The 20,802-nt window shown below is 41.2% G+C and overlaps 1 long non-coding RNA gene across 1 annotated transcript in view; it reads left to right on the forward strand.

Moving 5' to 3' along the window:
- Nucleotides 1-2,464: 2,464 nt before the first annotated feature.
- LOC129151491 (uncharacterized) overlaps nt 2,465-20,802 on the forward strand; it is a 152,216-nt gene continuing 133,878 nt past the window's right edge. The window contains exon 1 of the long non-coding RNA XR_008558175.1: nt 2,465-2,481. This is a non-coding gene — a long non-coding RNA (uncharacterized LOC129151491). The remainder of the gene's footprint in view (nt 2,482-20,802) is intronic.

Here is a 20,802-nt window from a genome sequence, read left to right on the forward strand (position 1 = left end):
TCTAGTGAAATTTTTCAATCATCAGCTCTATGTAGTTCTCCCAAGGGCAAACTGGCTCTTTCAATGAATTTTCCAGTGGCTCTGAGACACTAGATTATCTTGAGGAGAACTCTTTGGTGAAGCAAAGTGGATTTTCTGACAAACTAGGTTGGGACATTGAGGTGTAGTCTCTGAGGATGCAGGGTTATACATAAAAGCGACTGGGAAGCATTGGGGACTGAGGTTAAGGGTTAACCTTTTGCACTCAGATGTCGAGTGTGACTTGACACAGTTAGCATTAGAATAAAGGAATCAAGAAAAAAGCAAGCGAGTGCAAAGGGTTAACATCACGGGGAACTCTGGATCCTGTCTTCAGAGCAGCTAGAAGAGGTTTATGGCACAGATTTCTCTGTCAACTGCCAGAAGACTTCTGTCTCCTCTCTCTCACATGGGTCTGCTCTTCCTTACACACCCAAGCCATACTCTACATTCAAGGTCCCTTGTGGTTAAAGTCTTTTACCGGTGACAAACTTCCTTCCATTGTGGCCAGTGTTCTTGGGTGCCTGGGTGGATGGGAGAGCCTGGGCTGGGGAACCAAGTCATTCAAGAGGCTACACTATTACTAGCAAAATAGTGTGAGTTACCCACACTCAGACGTTTCTTAATGGCCACGAGGGAGCCATAAGGAGAGCATACCCTAACATCACACTGCAACAGAAGGGGAAGGGCTGGGTTATAGTCTTAGAGCCCTAAACTATGAACAACCCAAATATCCATCCTAAATAGAAAAGATATAGAAATTGAGGTGTATTTATATATAAATTAATGAAAATGAATAAAGTTCAGATAGAGGCTAATTTAGTTTAAGCTAGCATCATAGGATTATTTGATAATTAGCATTGAGAAAACAGTTTTTAAAAAATTATAACCCATATGTCTAATAAAATTCCATGTTATACACTTTAAAAAAATAAAATACTGCTAATAAATTATAACCCATATGTCTAATAAAATTCCATGTTATACACTTTAAAAGAATAAGATACTGCTAATAAATTTTGAATCTGGCTAGATTGCAAACTCTTTGGGGTCAGGCAATGAATATTATACTTATATGATTTCCTCCTCCACCACAAAAAATGAATAGTAATGAACAAACAAGAATGAATAATGTAAAAAAAGGGGGGTGGGGGACTCTGTTTCCTCCTCATCATGGTTGTTTTCATTGTCCTGGTCTAGTTGGGGTCTTTTTAGTTTGGACAACAACTTGTAGGTACACCAACAGCCAAAGTAAGATGAGATCCAACTGTCTAAAGTTGAGCTGTTGGCTAAAATCCAGAGAGGGACTAGGGCCCCTGGGAAGTTGTACTAGATCTAATGCCCTATGTAGTGTTAAAATGTAAACATAATGGTGTTGAAACCTAAATTAAGTGACTAACAAAGGGAGAGAGCAAAGACACTGAAGACTGTCAAGCCAAAGATTTCTGGATGTCCCACTTAGGTGACAATAGGAAGATGACTTAATCTCCCTGAAGCTTTATTTCTTCATCTGTCAAATATGGTCAATAACACCATAACAGCCCTAGCCTGTTTTGCTAAGTGGTTAGAGTGTCAGCCCGCAGACTTAAGGGTTTCCGGTTGGATTCCAGTCAGAGGCACTGTCTTGGTTGCAGGCTCCATCTCCGGCAGGTCCTGCAACCAATTGATGTGTCTCTTTCACATAGACGTTTCTCTTTCTCTCTTTCTCCCCCACTCCTCCCTTCCCTTCTCTCTGGAAAAAAAAAGAAAAAGTAATAAATGGGAAAAATATGCTTGGGTGAGGATTAAGAAAAGAAGAAGAAAGAAAAAACAACAACCAAAAAAATAGTAACACTGTAACAACGAAGTTCTATTGTGAAATGGAAAAGTATATACCAAGGCCACCTGGGGCCCCAAGGTATCATACACCTGCATAAGCCGGGAGCCCATATTCTGAAAGGACCACTTCTAGGTGCTATGAAACGTCTGGTACCCCGTGTTTAGAGGAGGTTCCTACAACCAGTGTGGCCTGGTTCACAGATGGATGAATTAGGAAATATGTGTCCAGGCATGGACTTGGGTCATTGCATGTGTCTCAACTCTTTCTTTTTTCCCTCTCTAATAGTCAAATGTGAAAAGCGGGCTATCATTTTGGTAGGCTTTTAACAATGAATTAAATAAGTAGAAGAAAGTTAAATTTTCTTCCTTTAAAACCTCGAAGAGACAAGAGAAGGATTAAGACTCAGGACGGTTGATGCGAGAGAGGGAGGAGTGATGGAGAGCAGTGCACACGTAGGCTGGAGACCTGGGTGCTCAGCCAGATTCTGACCCCACCCCCCACCCCCACCACACACACACACACACACACACACACACACACACACACACAGGGTGACCTCGAACATGGCACCTCACTTCCCAGAACCTCGGCTTCCTCACCGCTAACTTCCCTTCCAGCATAAACACCCTAGACTTGAGAGTAAGGTAACTAATGGCAATTTTTAAACCTTATTCTAAACGTATTTTAACAATTTATTTTTCTCGGTATTATTTTTAAATGCTTACGGTGGGTGCAGCGTGAGTTCCGCGTGGTCCTGGTTCCTCCGTGGTGAGGAAACTGGCACTCGCCACAGCACAGGAAAAGCACCAGGAAGGAGGAGAGCAGTGCATCTCCATCGCAAGGCCGTGGGAAGGTGGAGGACGTGGTCCGGAGGCCATGACAGCTGGTAGACCAGAGAGCCGGCTCCCGGGTGGGAGGCCCCGCCCCCTCTCGCGGGAATGTCCCTTCTCGCGCACCGTCCGCAGCAGGGGCGCCGTCTTCAGGTCGCAGCCTTGAGAGAGGAGGCGGTGAGACCCCCTGGACCGGTAGTGACTGTGCCCGTGAAGGCCTCTATGTAAACTTCAGGGTTTTTAACGAGGTCGGACCTGGGCCCGTCTGTCCTAGCCACCCAGGAAGAGCCTCCGAAGTAAGTTCCTCCACCTTCCCATCTGCCTCCGTGCGTGGGGCCCGGCGGGGGACCACCACGGGACAGGACAGTCTCGTGGTGCCATCGAAAATTCAGAGGAAAACCAGGGAGTAAACGAGTGTGATATTGCGATTTATAATAAGAAATATGTATTTGGTCTTTGTCCTGTGTCTGCCACACAGCGCCTAAAACCCTAGAATTTCCTCAGTGGTCAGCTCCTTAAAGGTTGTTTTGGTGGTGGTTATGTTAATAAGGCGACTTTAAAAAAGTCCCTAGGTCACCTAAGAATGGGGTTGCCAGGGCAACCAACGATGCGACTGGAGGGTGGTACTTTCAGCCCCTGTCCCCTGACCTCAGGGAGTGGAGAGGGGCTGGAGATGGAGTTTGTCAGGGGCCAGGGATTAATCAACCATGCCTGTGTGGTGAACCTTCCATAAAACACCTGAAAAGACAGAGTGGATGGCCCAGGCTGGTTTTGCTCAGTGGATAGAGCACAGGCCCGCAGACTGAAGGGCCCCATTCCTTGGTTGCAAGCTCCATCCCCGTGCAGGAGGCAACCAATTGATGTGTCTATCTCACATCCATGTTTCTCTCTCTGACTCTTCCTCCTCCCTTCCACTCTTCCTAAAAATCAATGAAAAAATATCCTCAGGATTAACAACAAAAAGAAAAAGGCAGAGTGGACGGAGCTCCGAAAGCTTCTGCGCTGGTGAACGTGGAGAGGTGCTGGGAGACTTATCACGTGTGCTTCTGACGACCTCGGTATAGATCGCAAGTTCCCACAAGTCCAGTTAAGGACTCAGTCCTTCGCCTGTAGAATCTGATGTTACCTCTGGGTAGGTAGTGTCAGAATTGAGTTGAATTGTAGGACACCCAGCTGGTGTCAACTGCTTATTGGTGTGGGAACCCAACCACCCTCATGCCCTTACCACCCCCCCCCCACCCACACACACACACAGACACAGACACACACACAGGAATTGGGTGCAGAATCATAACTGGTTAACACGTACTGGGAATGAATGGCACAGATTGTCAATGAGGCAGATTGATGGGAGCAATGAACATAAGGGACACACTTGCCCAGTGGGAACATTGGCTGGACAGGGAGAAACTGTGTCCCGGCAGCAGGCGGGAGGTGTCTACTACAAAAGGAGTCTTACTCTGCTCCAGAACTGTGCTCCCTCCAACGACACTTGCTTAATTAGCAAATTTGCCCCCACCCTTCCTGATTACTCCAGACTAATTTTTATTTATTTACTTTTTAGTTTTTCACTAAAATCCTTTATTGTATACAGAGAAACTAGTGTCTGTAATCAGGCATGGTGCCTCCTCACCCATTCCCCTTTTCTTTTTAACTAACTGCCCAATGGTATGCTTTGATCAAATGGAGATGTGTATGTGAGGGGGAACCTGACACTGAAAAAAAAGCCCCAATACCCCACTTTTTCCATTAGTGGTATCTCACTTAGCTTTTTACTTTGTAGTTCAATGAGTTATGTTGAACTCAAAACACACACACACACACACACACACACACACACACACACGAACCAGTTATTTTATTTTATTTTATTTTATTTTTTAATTGAGGTATTATATGTGTACATATCTTACCATTACCCCCCCACCCCACACCCATACATGCCCTCACCCCCCAGAGTTTTGCATCCGTTGGTTATGCTTATATGCATGCATACAAGTCCTTCGTTTGATCTCTTATCTCCCCCACCTCTCCCTAACCTTCCCCCTGTAATTTGACAGTCTGTTTGATGCTTTACTGTCTCTGTATCTATCTTTTTGTTCATCAGTTTATAATGTTCTTTATTATCCATAAATGAGTGAGATCATGTGGTATTTTTCTTTCATTGACTGGCTTATTTCACTTAGCATAATGTTCTCCAATTCCATCCAGGTTGCTGCAAATGATGAGAATTCCTTCTTTTTTATGGCAGCATAGTATTCCATTGTGTAGATGTACCACAGTTTTCAGATCCAGTCATCTGCTGATGGGCACCTAGGCTGTTTCCAAATCTTAGCTATTGTAAATTGTGCTGCTATGAACATAGGGGTGCATATATCCTTTCTTGTTGGTGTTTCTAGTTTCTTCGGATATATTCCCAGGAGTGGGATTACTGGGTCAAATGGGAGTTCCATTTTCAGTTTTTTGAGGAAACTCCATACTGTTCTCCACAGTGGGTGAACCAGTCTGCATTCCCACCAGCAGTGCACGAGGGTTCCTTTTTCTCCGCATCCTCGCCAACACTTGTCGTTTGTTGATTTGTGGATGATAGCCATTCTGACAGGTGTGAGATGGTACTGCATTGTTGTTTTGATTTGCATCTCTCGGATAATAAGTGACTTTGAGCATGTTTTCATGTGTCTCTTGGCCTTCCTTCTGTCTTCTTTTGAAAAGATTCTGTTTAGGTCCATTGCCCATTTTTTATTGGATCATTTATCTTCCTTTTATTAAGTTGCATAAGCTGCCTGTAGGTGTTGGAGATAAACCTTTTTCAGTGATAGCATTTGCAAATATGTTCTCCCATAGAGTGGGCTTTCTTGTTGTTTTGTTGATGGTTTCTTTTACTGTAAAAAAGCTTTTTATTTTGATGTAGTCCCATTTGTTAATTTTCTCTTTAGCTTCCATTGCCCTAGGGGCAGTGTCAGTGAAGAAGTTCTTTTGGCATATATCTGAGATTTTGTTGCCTGTGAATTCCTCTAGTATTTTTATGGTTTCCCGTCTTATGTTTAAGTCCTGTGTCCATTTTGAGTTTATTTTTGTGTATGGCATAAGTTGGTGATCTAGTTTCCTTTTTTTCCATGTATCTGTCCAATTTTCCCAACACCATTTATTGAAAAGACTGTCTTTACTCCATTGTATGTTCATGCCTCTTTGTCAAATATTAATTGGGCATAGTGGTTTTGGTTGATATCTGGATTCTCTATTCTGTTCCATTGATCTATATGTCTGTTCTTGTGCCAGTACCAGGCTGTTTTGAGAACAGTGGCTTTGTAATACAGCTTGAAGTCTGGTATTGAGATCCCTCCTACTTTATTCTTCTTTCTCAGGATTGCTGTGGCTATTCGGGGTCTTTTTTTATTCCAAATGAATTTTTGGAGAGTTCTTTCTAGGTCTGTGAAATATGCTGTTGGTATTTTGATGGGGAGTGCATTGAATCTGTAGATTGCTTTGGGTAGTATGGACATTTTAATTATGTTGATTCTACCAATCCATGAACATGGTATGTTCTTCCATCTGTTTATGTCCTCCTCTATCTCTTTTTTCAGTGACCTGTAATTTTCCGTGTATAGGTCTTTTACCTCCTTAGTTAAGTTTATTCCTAGGTATCTTACTTTTCTTGGTGTGATGGTAAATGGGATTACTTTTTTAGTCTCTCTTTCTGTAAGTTCATTATTGGTGTATAGAAATGCCACAGATTTCTTGGCGTTAATTTTGTATACTGCTACATTGCCAAATTCATTTATTAAGTCTATTAGTTTTTTGATGGATTCTTTTGGTTTTTTTATGTACAATATCATGTCATCTGCAAATAAGGACAGCTTTACTTCTTCTTTCCCAATTTGGATGCCTCTTATTTCTTCTTCTTGTCTAATTGCAATAGCTAATACTTCCAGTACTATGTCAAACAGGAGTGATGAGAGTGGGCATCCCTGTCTTGTTCCTGTTCTTAGGGGAAATGGTTTTAGTTTTTGCCCATTGTTGTGGGTTTATCATATATAGCTTTTATTATGTTGAGGTATGATCCTTCTATTCCCACCTTGTTGAGAGTTTTTATCAAGAAAGGGTGTTGGATTTTGTCAAATGCTTTTTCTGCATCTATTGATATGACTATGTGATTTTTAATCACTCAATTTGTTTATGTGATGTATCACATTTATTAATTTGCGGATATTGTACTATCCTTGCATTCCTGGGATAAATCCTACTTGGTCATGATGTATGATCTTTCTGATGTACTGCTGGAGCCGATTTGCTAGAATTTTGTTGAGGATTTTGGCATCTATGTTCATGAGGGATATTGTTCTGTAATTCTCTTTCATTGTGTTGTCTTTATCTGGTTTTGATATTAGGGTGATGCTGGCTTCATAGAAGGAACCTGGAAGTGTTCCTTCCTCTTGAATTTTTTGGAATAATCTGAGGAGGATAGGTTTTAGTTCTTCCTTGAATGTTTGGTAAAACTCTCCTGTGAAGCCGTCTGGCCCCAGGCTTTTGTTTGCTGGAAGCTTTTTGATGACTGCTTCAATTTCTTCCATAGTTACTGGCCTGTTGAGCTGTTTAGATTTTTCCTGATTGAGTTTTGGAAGGTTATATTTTTCTAGGAATATGTCCATTTCCTCTAGGTTGTCCAGTTTGTTGGAATAGAGTTGTTTGTAGTATTTTGTAACAATCCTTTGTATTTCGGCGGGGTCTGTTGTTATTTCACCACTTTCATTTCTGATTTTGTTTATTTGGGTCCTCTCTCTTTGCTTCTTGGTGAGCCTGGCTAGAGGTTCATCAAACTTGTTTATCCTTTCAAAGAACCAGCTCTTGGTTTTGTTGATCTTTTGTATTGTTTCTTTGGTCTCTATGTCGTTTATCTCCGCTCTGATCTTTATTATTTCCTTCCTTCTGCTTACACTGGGCTTTTCTTGTTGCTCTCTCTCTAACTCTTTGAGTTGTTGGGTTAGGTAATTTACTACCATTGTTTCTTGTTTTTTGCAGTAGGTTTGTAGAGCTATGAACTTCCCTCTCAGGATTGCTTTCGCTGTGTCCCATAGATTTTGGATTGTTGTGTTTTCATTGTCATTTGTTGCCATGATGTTTTTTATTTCTTCCTTGATGTCTTTGGTAACCCAGTCATTGTTTAATAGCATGCTGTTTAGTCTCCATGTGTTTGATTTCTTTGGATTGTTTTTATTGTAGTTGATTTCCAGTTTTATGCCACTGTGATCTGAGAAGATACTTGATATGATTACTATCTTCTTGAATTTGGAGAGATTTTGCCTATGTCCTAACATATGGTCTATCTTTGAAAATGACCCATGTGCACTTGAGAAGAATGTATATTCTGTGGCTTTGGGGTGAAATGTTCTGAAGATGTCGAATAATTCCATCTGGTCTAGTGAGTCATTTAGGATTGATGCTTCTTTGCTGATTTTTTGTTTAGAGGATTTGTCCAATGGTGATAGTGGGGTATTAACCCTTTGCAGATTAATCCAAATCGGATGTCGAGTGTGACTCGACACGGTTAGCATTAGAATAAAGGAATTGAGAAAAAAGCAAGCAAGTGCAAAGGGTTAAAGTCTCCTACTATGATTGTATTGCTGTCAATCTCTCCTTTGATATCTTCCAGGAGTTTTTTTTTAATGTATTTTGGTGCTCCTGTATTGGGTGCATATATGTTTACCAGAGTTATTTCTTCTTGTTGGATTGCTCCCTTTAGTATTATGAAGTGGCCTTCAATATCTCTTGTTATGTCCTTTACTTTGATATCTAATCTGTCAGATATAAGTATTGCTACCCCAGCTTTTTTTTCATTTCCGTTCGCCTGGAAAACCTTTTTCCATCCCTTCACTCTCAGTCTGTATGCGTCTTTTTTTCTAAGGTGGGTTTCCTGTAGACAGCAGATATATGGGTTTTGTTTTCTTATCCAATCTGTTACCCTGTGTCTTTTGATTGGGGCATTCAATGCATTTACATTTAAAGTTATTATTGATAGGTACTTATTTGTCGCCATTTTTATTCTATACCCCTGTATTCCTTCTTTGCTTCCTATTTCTTTTTTTTACAGCAGACCCTTTAGCATTTCTTGCATTGCTGGTTTGGTGGTGATAAACTCCCTTAGTCTTTTTTTGTCTGTGAAGCTCCTGATTTCACCTTCAATTTTAATTGATAGCTTTGCTGGGTACAGTATTCTCAGATTGAGACTCTTGCTTTGCATGACTTTGTATATTTCATTCCATTCCCTTCTGGCCTGATGAGTTTCTGTTGAGAAATCAGTTGCTAGTCTGATGGGGGTTCCTTTATATGTAACTTTCTGTCTCTCTCTGGCTGCTTTTAAGAGTCTTACTTTGTTGTTGTTGTTTGCCAATTTAATTATAATGTGCCTTGGCGCCGGTCTTTTGGGGTTTATTTTGCTTGGGACTCTGTGAGCTTCTTGGATTTGTGTGGGTTTTTTCTTCCCTATATCAGGGAAGTTTCCCGTTATTATTTCTTCAAACAGGTTTTCTATTCCTTGCTCAGTTTCCTTTCCTTCTGGTACCCCTATTATTCGGATGTTGTTTTGTTTCGTGTTGTCCTGAAGTTCCTTTAGGCTCTCCTCATGCTTTCTAATTTTTTTTTCTAGAAGCTGTTCTATTTGGGTATTTTTTTCCATCTTGTCTTCTAGCTCACTTATGCGGTCCTCTGCTTCTTCTAGTCTACTCTTGATGCTTTCTATTGAGTTCTTTACAGCAGCGATGTCATTTTTCATTTCTTCTTGGTTCTTCTTCATTTCCTCTTGGTTCTTACTCATATTGTTGAATTTGTCTTCCATTATTTTCAGCCACCTTATGACCATTTCTCTGAATTCTTTCTCTGATAGGTTGCTGGCCTCTAATTCATTTATTTCCTTTTCTGGTGATGCCTGCTTTTTTTTTCTATGGGGCCGTTTCTTTGTCTCCCCATGGTCTCTCTTCTCCGGATGTCTGGTTATATAGTTCTCTCTCTCCTGCGTTGATTTAAAGGTACAAAATACAACACAACCAGGTACAACACACAAGGCACTGAACAGAGTTGTATTCACAATATTAATAACCTCCAATAAAGGTGACCACCAGAGAAAGACAAATTAGGGGATAGGAGAGGAAGAGGAAGAGTAAAAATAAAACAACAAAAGGAGTGTGAAATGAACTTGGGAAAAGAGAAAAAAAGAAAATAAAAAAAAGTAAGAGCAACAAGAACGATACTAAGAGAGAAAAGGGGAACAAACTATATATATGGGGAGTAAACTCCAATAGAACAACCACTAATCCCAGCAAATGCCAGCAAAACGAACCTGGAGATTAATACAAACGACAACACCAACTAATATCAAGTGAGGCAAGGGAAAACAGAAGCAAAAAACAAAACAAAAACAAAGCAAACAAAAGAACCAAACAAACAAAAAAAGAATAAGCAAAACAATCTCATAAAAAAGCATAAAAATTCAATCTAGTCAACATTCAAGCAAACAACAACAAAAGGCCAGAGAGAAAAACAATTTTTATTTATTTATTTTTTTTAGTTAAGGTAGCGTAGAGAGAGGTGTGTATGGACTTGGAGCAGGGGGTTGGAAATTAGATATATAAGTAGGGTGAAATTTTAGCAGAGGGTAAACCAAAAGAGTAGGGAAAATCTAAAGCCAGAAAGGGTTAAGATAAACAGGAGACCAAGAGGGGGAAGGTTAGGAAGAGAGTGATGGCATAAAGTTAGCATTGAGATAGGGTAAAACGATGTTAAAGGAAAGATGCAAATAGGATGTAGGACACTAATCCCAAAATAAAACAAAGAGAAAATCAAATGACACTTAAAAAAGAAAAAAGAAAAAAAGTAAAATAATAGTAGTAAAATGCTGATTGAAAATAAAAATGTAATAATTAAAAAAGTGAAAATCGAGTGAGAAAAAAGAAAAAAATTTAGTTTCTTAAGTAAAAGATGCAAAAAGTGAAAATAAAAATAAAACATTAAAATTAAAAAATTAAAAATTAAAAATTAAAAAAAATTAAAATAAAAAATAAGAAGAATAAAATGTGCAGTAGTGGCAGTCATTCACTTCCTCAATTGTTCTGTTTGGTACGCCTGTTTCCCAGTCCGGGCTGTATTGCAGTTCCCTTCGTTCCACTGCTCCTATGTGTTGTAAGCCAGTCCTGATTTTTAAGCCTGCAGTGTCTTAATTTCTCATATTTATTTTTGATTACACCAGAGACAATTTGTGTTTCAGCCCCTGGGTGGCAGTGTTTCTGGATTAACTTCTGGGCATCTCTAGCTTTTTTTTTTTTTCTCTATATGGCACTCACTACTGGTTTGTGGAGGTGTGCGCCTCAGAGCTGCCTCTCTGATGGTCACTCCCAGCTCCGCTCCCCAGGTTCCGGAGAAACAACTTCCCCCTGCAGTCTCTCAGGGTATTCCCCAACTGGGTTTTCCTATGTATTGGGCTTAGTAATCAGAATCGGAAAAAGCCCAAGTGTGCGGACAGTGGGTCTGCGCTCAAGACTAAGCAGCCTGCACTCCTTTGAAAATTCTTAGTCTGACCCTCCTCGTCAGATCAAAATGGGTTGCTTTTTAGAGATCCCTTCTATTAGCAGCTCAGAGGACCCCCTTCCACATTCACGGATCACAGCAGCTCCAACAGCTGCAGATTTTTCTAGGCACAGACTTCCCCGGTCCTGCAGTTCCCGCTGTTCGCGCGTTTCCCTCTCCTGCCACCAGGACGAGAAACCTCACCTTATCCCAGGCAAAATCTGCCCTTTCCTTGGTGCAGTGAAGAGTTCCTTTGAATCCGAGTGTTTGCGCCGTTTGGGGACAGGTACTCTGGTGCTCACAGCTGTTCAGTGTTTGCAGTTGTCGCGGAAAGTCAGGCTCCGATAAAATCCTCTTTCCCTTGCAAGATGGTGAGGCTTCCCCCTCTGAGCCCGCAGCTCCGGGAGGGGACCCAGCCGCTGTGGGTGCTGCATGGTCAGGGGAACCCTGCCTAGCACTCCCCCACCTTCTCCTGGAGTTTAGCTGTCCCTTAGCTTGCCAACAGACACTCACCATGCGAACCTCAGCTGTTCTTACTCTCCGCCCCAGGACCAGGCTCAGAACATGTCTCTATTCAGCCGCCATTTTTTCTGCCACAACCGAGCCAGTTATTTTATCAGCAAATAGATTTATTCAGAAATAGTAGAGGAATTGAAATTCAGAACAAACAAACTATGGTGAACAATAGGCAAGTTGGAAGAACAGAGGAGAGGGGCTTGCTTTTAGAGGGGGAGAAGGAGAAGGCTGGGAGAGGCTATTTTGTAGAGATCAGGGTAGTAACAGCTTCTCATTGGCTGAATGTGGCAGTTTCTCAATGGCTGAACCTGTAGTCAGGAGCTCAAACCTGAAGGCAACAACTAATGAGATTCAGGTGATGATTGAGGTGTTTTGCTGGGCAAGGAGAAAATTTTTCTTCCTTCTATTGTGGTGTGTCTTTCTGTTTGTGTTCCGGGTTGGCAGTGTGTGAGAACATCCCTTTCAGGGCTTCCCAACTCAAATTTGAATGAAGTTTCCTTTATTTATTTTTAGCAGTTATTTTGTAATCACTATGTAACTCAACAGTGTCAGCAGCAATCTTTGGGAAGCTTGTTTGATTGGAGAATTTACATATTATTATTGGTTACTATAAAACCAAGGACAGTGTTATTACTTCTTTTGGTATATAGCTGTTGGTAGAGCAATCTGTTGTTTGAAGGGGGGAAAATTACTTTTAAAAGAAAGGGACCTTACTACATAGGTTTTTGTTTAGGTCAGTTGTGTTAATCACACTTTTTTTGTCTAAAAAATTCTTATAAAGAAACATTAAAATGTGAATTGATGGTGTTGAACCTAAATTTTCCTTAATGTTAATTTTTGTTAGATGTTTTAAGAAAGATCTCAGTTTTTGTATTATATGATATTTGCATGGAAGAACACTCAGTTGATCTTATTTAGTTAACAATCCCTAAGAGATACCTGACTATCTGGCAGACACACCCAAAGTCTTTTTCCTGAGGTCCCTTCAAAGTAACAAGTTGGAGAAATAATTAATTTTCAAGTGTTAGTTACAAATCCAAACTGTGACTGCATGAGCACTGGGTCAAAATCAGTGATTTACTGATTTGCAGATTTTGGCCTGGATTTGCTGATTTCCAAAAGCTGAATCCATGAAAATTTTGGCATCAAAGAGTCCTGGTATCACTACACACAGTGGTTCTGTCCAAAAGTACAGTTCATTGGCATGAGTAGTCTTACATGTACGTTTTGAGGTTAAAATTTACGTGTTTATTAAGTAATTATGATAGGTTGAGAAAAAATGGCATTTTATCACTAGTATTCAGCTTAAATTCTAGTCTAAAATTTTTGTCCATAATACATGTGAAACTCAAATTATTCTGAAGCAAGATAACAACAAAGCAGGATTTTCTTTTGGTGTGATTAGGCTCTGTTAATTATTCTCTCATTCTATGTTTAGAATAGAAAGGTGGGCGTCATTATCCAAGTGCAGATGGAGTAACAATAGCCAGGCCTACAAAGGCGGGGGAGGATTTGTCTTAGCTCTTTTAGGTTCACAAGAGCTTTTGTAAGTATGCTGATCAGAACTTCTTGAACCTTGTGATGTCTCTGAGAAATAAATGATCTGTCACTCTGAAAACATTCTTGAGGTGGGTCAAGCATGACCGAATCATAACACAATGGATTCTTTTTATGAACATCAGGAGAAAACATCCATGCTCAAATGAATGCCTTGCCCTGTGTACTGCCATTTAAATTTGAAAGCCTGAGAAATTCACTACCCAGCATGTATGACTCACCCAGTTAACCAAAATAGCATGAAGCACATGCTGTTAACTGCCAAGGTCTTCTTTCCATTCATCTTTAGGGAAGGTCCAAGAGACAGTTTGCCTTTGGGATTTTTCTCTGTGTATTTGTTAAACAATCAATCATTAAGATGGATTTTGTGGACACTGTATTTTGCCATTTCCTCCTTCTCTTTTTTTCCTGTCTTATTACCTTCTTCCTCCTTCTCCTCTTTCTCCTCTCAGGAGTTTCCATTTCAATGATGTTGCTGCATTCAGTTCGATCTATTGTCCTTGGTGTGGGAATTGGATTTGGGTCACAAGTAGAGCCTTCTAGCCATGAAAAATGACAGAGAGAACATTGCACTGGAATTTAATAGACTTGGGTTGGTCTTGGTTTTTTAAGTATCTGTATTGGAAGTGGAACTCAGATTTTCCCTATGCTCTCTTAAGTCACACCTTTATTTCTTCTGTTTTTATGCTGGGATCTTTCTTTTATTTGCATATTAATTCCAACAGGTAACTAGTACCTAGCATTATGAGGATCCCACTTGGAGGAACTAGGGTAGTCCAATGGAATATACAATTTTCCTGGGACAGATGTGTTTGGGTCAGGGCATATTCAGAAGAGGTGTTTCCTGAAGCAGGTTAATTACTGAGAGAAGCCTCATTTGACTTCAGAGAAGCAGGGCTAAGGTGAAATTATTACCAAACCACTTCCGTGTCCTGGGCTGGCCCTCCCCTGCATGATCCAAGACCTTTTGCGTGTCAGGCGACCTCCACGTTCTTAATTCACTCAGGAAAATTTTCAAGTAAGAGTCAGAGTGAGAACAAAGCAAGTCTTATTCAGGTAGAGAAAAAGAAAGAGACCAGGGTGCAGGCCACTGTGAAAGAAGTGAAAAGTACAGGTCCAAGTGGACTTGGGACAACTCATGAATGAGTTGTAACATGTGGTCAGTTAGTTCTTTGGATTTTATGTGTTACCCAGGAAGAATTGTCTGCAAGCTTCGTGGCACTGAATTCTGACTTCATAATATGGTCTATTCTGGAAGTGTCATGGCATTTGTTTCCCTTGGCCCCCCACTTCTACTTGTGGTGTCAGTTTTCATTATAATCCTATTTATCTATCTCTATCTCTATCTCTATCTCTATCTCTATATCTCTATATCTATATCTATATCTATATATCTATATTTTAAAAAGATAGAGAAATATGCTAATTAACCGCAATGCCGTAACGGGTCGACCGGACAGGAGGAGGTTGCACGTGCAGCATCAGGAGTGGGGTGGCAGGGGCCTTCGTGTGCCTGCGCTGGGGGAGGGCCTGATCAGCAGTGGCCGCAGCTGCTTCAAGGGCCGGAGAGGGAGGCAGGGACGGACTGGCAACTCAAGGGTGGGTGGCACCACACTATTTTGAATTGTGCGCTGGGCTCCTAGTATAATAAAAGCCTAATATGCTAAGTGTCCAGTCATCTGGTCGGCCATTCAACCAATTAAAGTGTAATATGCTAATGATATGCTAAGGCCGCTCAACCGCTCACTATAATGTGTACTGACCACCAGGGGCAGATAGTAGACCGACCGATCGACCAGTTACTATGACGTGCACTGACCAGCAGGAGGCAGACAGTAGATCGGTCAATCAGTTGCTATGACATGTGCTGACCAGCAGGGGGAAGACGCTCCAACTGGTAGGTGAGCTTGTTGCTGGGGTCCGGCCAATTGGACTGAGCAAGATGGGCCAGACACACCCTGGAGCCCCCCTGCAGCCCCTCCCTGTCTGGTCAACCTCCCATGTCCTACCCCAGCCCCAATCGTGCACCAGTGGGGTCCCTCAGCCTTGCTTGTGCCCTCTCGCAATCCAGGACCCCTCGGGGGATGTCAGAGAGCTGGTTTTAGCCCAATCCCGCAGGCCAGGCCGAGGGACCCCACTGGTGCACGAATTCATGCACCGGGCCTCTAGTGATGGTATAATGACCTTTGGGGTTATTTTCTGGTCATTTTCCCCTCCATCTTGGATTAGTCTGGATCTAATTGGTTTTTGTTATCTACCTCCCTGACTATGGTGATTTAAGATGGCTCTTAGGCATCTTCAGTTAGGGAGGACAGGGTCTCATGATTTCTTAGCTGGCTGTTAATTGCTCAGCTGTTCTGGCTGTTTGTTCTGTTTCCTCATTCCACTTCCCAGGGAATTTTCCTAGTTTCTTACTATCCTGCCTCATAGTCTAGAGCAGGACTGGGGAACGTCCAGCCTGTGGGCCATATAAGGCCCTCAAAATCATTTGGTCTGGCCCTGCCAAGGCAATAGAGGTGAGTTAATTAAATGTTTGACCCAATATAGCAGGCTAATTTTTAAGTAGATAATTTTGTATGGCCCGAGAATGATGCTGTAAATATCCAAATGGCCCTTGGCAGAGAAAAGGCTCTCTACCCCTGGTCTAGAGGGAGAGAGAAGGAAAAACACACTAGAATAAACAGCATGATTAGCTGGGAAGGTGTTGTGGCTTGAATTGCATCCCCTTAAAAGATATATTCAAGTCCTAATCTTAGTACATGTAAATGTGATCTTATGTGAAAATAAGTGTCTTTGTAGATGTAATCAAGATAAAATGAGGTCATACTGGATTAGGGTGTGCTCAGTCTAATGACTAGTGTTCATATAAAGAGAAGGAAACTTAGACACAGAGGACACACAGAGAGGATACCATGTGATGATGCTGAAAGCAGAGGTTGGACTGATGCACCTACGAGCCAAGGAGGCCAAGAGTTTCCTGCAGCTATCAGAAACTAGGAAGATGGAGAAAAGATTCTCCTCCAGAGCCTTGCTGCACCTTGATTTAGGCCGTCTAGTCTCCTTGTTGTCTGTGAAAAAATAAATTGCTATTATTTTAAACCATCCAGTTTGTAGAACTTGTTACAGCTACTCTAGGGAAGTAATACAGAGGTTTAGAAGTAGGATGAAAAAAGTCTATGGAAGGGTTGAATGAAGTGGTTCAGACTGTGGAAGAATGAGGCTTTGGGCTGTGTTTATATTTGGATTTCTCAAATACCTTTCCTTTTTTTTTTTTGCTCTAGTTTTATTGAGATATAATTGACATATGGCATTGTAAGTTTAAAGTGTACAATGTGATGATTTGATACATGTATATATTGCAAAATGATTATCCCAATAAGGTTAGTAAACATCCATCACCTCACATAGTTGCCATTTTGTGTGTGTGTAGTGAAAACTTTTAAGATTTACTCTCTTAGCAACTTTATTAACTACAGCCACCAATGCTGTACATTAGATTCCTAGACTTTATTAACTTATAACTGGAATTTTGTATCCTTTGGCCACCTTTACCCATTTCCCCAGCCTTCTCTCCACTACCACAATAGATTTCTTTATTGACTAGCATTTTGCAACAAAACAGGAAGAAAACACTTAGATCAGGGATCTAAGATTTTCCGATAGTATGAAATCTTCCTTCTCAATAACTAACAATAAACTTAGAAAGAGGATTTTGTATCTATAAAAACAATATGAAAACATTAATTTTTAATTTTTATCAACTCAAATAAATTTAAAATATTTTAATAAAATAATAGTCATCTTCTGCCTTTTCAATTCATTCTTCTGTTGTTTAATGGTATCTCCACACTATAAAAGAACATGCATTATAATAATGCTATTTTTTGAGTTAGGAGTTTCAGGTATCCTTGATTGACCTCCTATTGTGAAAAGCAGGTGTTGGCTCTTGGAACCTTCTACCTTTTTACCCCACATGACTTTTTTCTCCATCCCTAATAATACTGCTTAGTTTCCAAAATCCTTGTCAGAAGAATAGATCTCTCAATACATTCATACACATACAAATAAGTAAGAATAAAATGACTCAGTAGAACTAAGGACAAAGGACATAAAAATAATTTCATAGAAAAGAAATATAAATGTGAAAATATCAAAATATGTTAAATTATATTTATAGTTAGATAAATGCAAATTAAAACTGAATATGCCATTTTTATTTCTCAGATAAGCAAAATCCTAAAAGACTTTACAATGCATTCCATTGGCAGAACTTTCATACATGGTTGCTGTGATTGCAAAATGTTAGAATTCCTAAGTTGGACAATTTAGTAATCCTATCTAATAAAAGAGCAATATGCAAATTAACCATCGCTCTGCTATACCCACAAGCCACACCCACCAGCCAATCAGGAGCAAATATGCAAATAAACCCAACCAAGATGGCTACAGTCACAGAGAGCAGGAGGGAGGCTTGGGTTTCCCTGACAATGGAGGAAGCCAAGCTTTCTGCCTGCCCTTGCCGGCCTAGGCCTCCACTCAAGGCTACAAAGTTTCAATGTTAGAAGATACATAAATCCAAACAGAAATGGCTGCCGCCACGGAGCAAGCAGAAGGATTGTCTCTGCTCCAGTCTACAAAGTTTCAATTGTAGAAGATAAATAAACCCCAGATACCAGGGCCTCCGCTTGGGTCGCCATGGCGTGTGGCCGGCCTAAAAACCACCACATGCCCCTCGCCCAGGCCACCCCACGCCCCAAGGGAACCCCCACCCTGATCCGGGACACCTTTCAGGGCAAACTAGCTGGCCCCCACCTGTGCACCAGGCCTCTATCCTCTTATTTAATAAAAGAATAATATGCAGATTGACCATCATTCCAACACATAAGATGGTTGCCCCCACTTGGTCAAAGATGGCTGCCCCTATGTGAACACAAGATGGCCACCACAAGATGGCCAGCAGGGGAGGGCAGTTGGGAGGGACGAGGCTTGCAAAGGAGGGCAGTTGGGGGCGATCAAGCCTGCAGCGGAGGGCAGTTGGGGGCGACCAGGCCTGCAGGGAAGGGCAGTTGGGAAGGACCCAGGCCTGCAGGGGAGAGCAGTTAGGAGGCACCAGGCCTGCAGGGGAGGGCAGTTAGGGGCAAACAGGCTGGCAGGGGAGCAGTTAGGCATCAATCAGGCTGGCAGAGGAGTGGTTAGGGAGTGATCAGGCTGGCAGGCAGAAGTGGTTACTGGCAATCAGGAAGGCAGGCAGGTGAGCAGTTGGGAGCCAGCAGTCCTGGATTGTGAGAGGGATGTCCGACTGCCTGTTTAGGCCTGATCCCGGTCTAAACGGGCAGTCGGACATCCCTCGAGGGGTCCCTGATTGGAGAGGGTGTAGGCTGGGCTGAGGGACACCCCCTTCCCCGGTGCACGAATTTCGTGCACTGGGCCTCTAGTATCTATCAAAAGTACAAATGTATTCATTCTCTCACCTGATACTCCTACTTAGAAGACTTTATCCTACAGGTATACATATATAAAATAAGGAATATAAAAAATTATGTATCACATTAAGGAACATTAAAAGGACATGTAAAAAACTAATAAAAATGGTTATGTATATGGAAGTGGAGTTCCAGATAGGGGTGGATGGAGACCTGGGGGAGAATAAGGCACTCTTTTATTCTTTGCCTTTTCAGGTTTATGAATCATGCTACTTTACTATAATCATAGGCTGCATAGCGATGTTTTGGTCAGTGACAGACCACATATATATGATGGTGGTATATTATATAACCTAGGTATGTAGTGGTTATACCATCAAGGTCTGTGTAAGTACACTTTGTGATGTTCACACATGATGAAGTCACCTAATGATGCATTTTTTAGAATGTACTCCTGTCATTATGCAGCACAACTGTATTATCTTCAGTGCAGTTTCTGCATGAGCAGAGGCAAACATGTATTTTAAGAGGTTCAGAACTGGCCTCTCCAGCACATGACACTTTGGCATGAAGATTATTTTGAACCAAAGGCAACCAAGAGCCTGTGGGATCAGGATAAACTTTTACCTCTTCTGAAAAGAATTTAAATTGAAGGCCTTGTCCATAATAAGTGTTATGACCAGAAATGAACATTTATGACCTCTCTGTATGGCAGGGCAAACAACTAATTACTGAGCATCTGCTCTTCTTATCATCCTGTCATCCTCTGAATTTCCCTCCCCTCTGAAGCCCCAAGCCCCTATCTCATTCCTTGACTAAAAATGGCATACCAGGTGTACCGGTTAATAATGCGAATTTTTTTCAATAGATGAAATTACACATATGTTGACATACTGGTATATGTGATTTGATATGTATGCTATTTTGTTGTATTGACAACAAGCTTCAAAACTTCATGTCAAATTTTCTGAAGTTGTTTGTGGGAACCCCTTTCAAGTCCCACATGGTTCAGGGTTCCGGTTCAGGGTTCGGGTTCTGGAGAAGGCCGCACACAAATGAAAGAGATTAGAAAAGTATTAATTTGGGAATATCAGGGGCCATGTGGGAGCTCACCTCTAGTGGAAGGACTACTACCTTTCTTTGGCCTTGCCATCCCTTTTATTCAGGTTTGGGATACACCCATTGCCCTTAGGCAGGTAATTCCAGTAACAGGCAGATTATCTTATCAGTAAGGATTTACATGATTATTTGGTGGGGAAGTTGCCTCAGTTACCATTGTCAATTAGATAGGGAGTGGTTGGCTCTGACCTTTCAGAGCTTCAAGGAGCCTTCCAGGTTCCTTGTCCACATCTTTCTAGTTAGTGAGACAGTGATCGGTTTCGGCAGTTGTTAACATCATAAATACTTTTATGCTTAGAAATGTCGAATTTCGTGCCAAAAAAAAAAACCAACAAAACATTTGTGGGAAATTTTAATTCATTACTGTATTTTGAAGAAAAGTGCTGCTGAAAGTTATCATATACTTCGGAAAGCTTATGGTGAACATGCTCCATCTCAAGATACTTGTGAACACTGGTTTAAATGCTTTAAAAGTGATGATTTCGATGTGAAAGACAAAGAATGTCCAGGTCAATCTGAACCACGCTTTGATTGTAAAAGGACCAGAATGAGCCAGAAGACACGGCAAAGTAATTTTGCTTCATGATAACACACCATCACACACTTCAAAACCAGTGAAAGACAGGTTAAAAGATCTTGCCTGGGAAGTATTAACCCACCCGCTATATTCACCAGACCTTGCTCCTTCAGATTACCACTTGTTTTGATCGATGGCACATGCACTGTCTGAGCAGCACTTCAAAATGTATGAAGCAATGGAAAATTTGGTCTCTGAATGGTTTGCCTCAAAACAAGAAAAGTTCCATTGGGACAGTATCCATAAATTACCTGAAAGATAAGGAAAATATGTAGTTAGCGATGGACATTGCTTTGAATAAAACACTTTTGATGTTTCTCTTGAAATTATCGTGTTTTCTTTGATTACAAAATCCGAATTATTAACTAGTACTTATTTTACCTCAAT

Source organism: Eptesicus fuscus, chromosome 14 (assembly GCF_027574615.1).
Source record: "Eptesicus fuscus isolate TK198812 chromosome 14, DD_ASM_mEF_20220401, whole genome shotgun sequence".
NCBI classification, from domain to species: domain Eukaryota; kingdom Metazoa; phylum Chordata; class Mammalia; order Chiroptera; family Vespertilionidae; genus Eptesicus; species Eptesicus fuscus.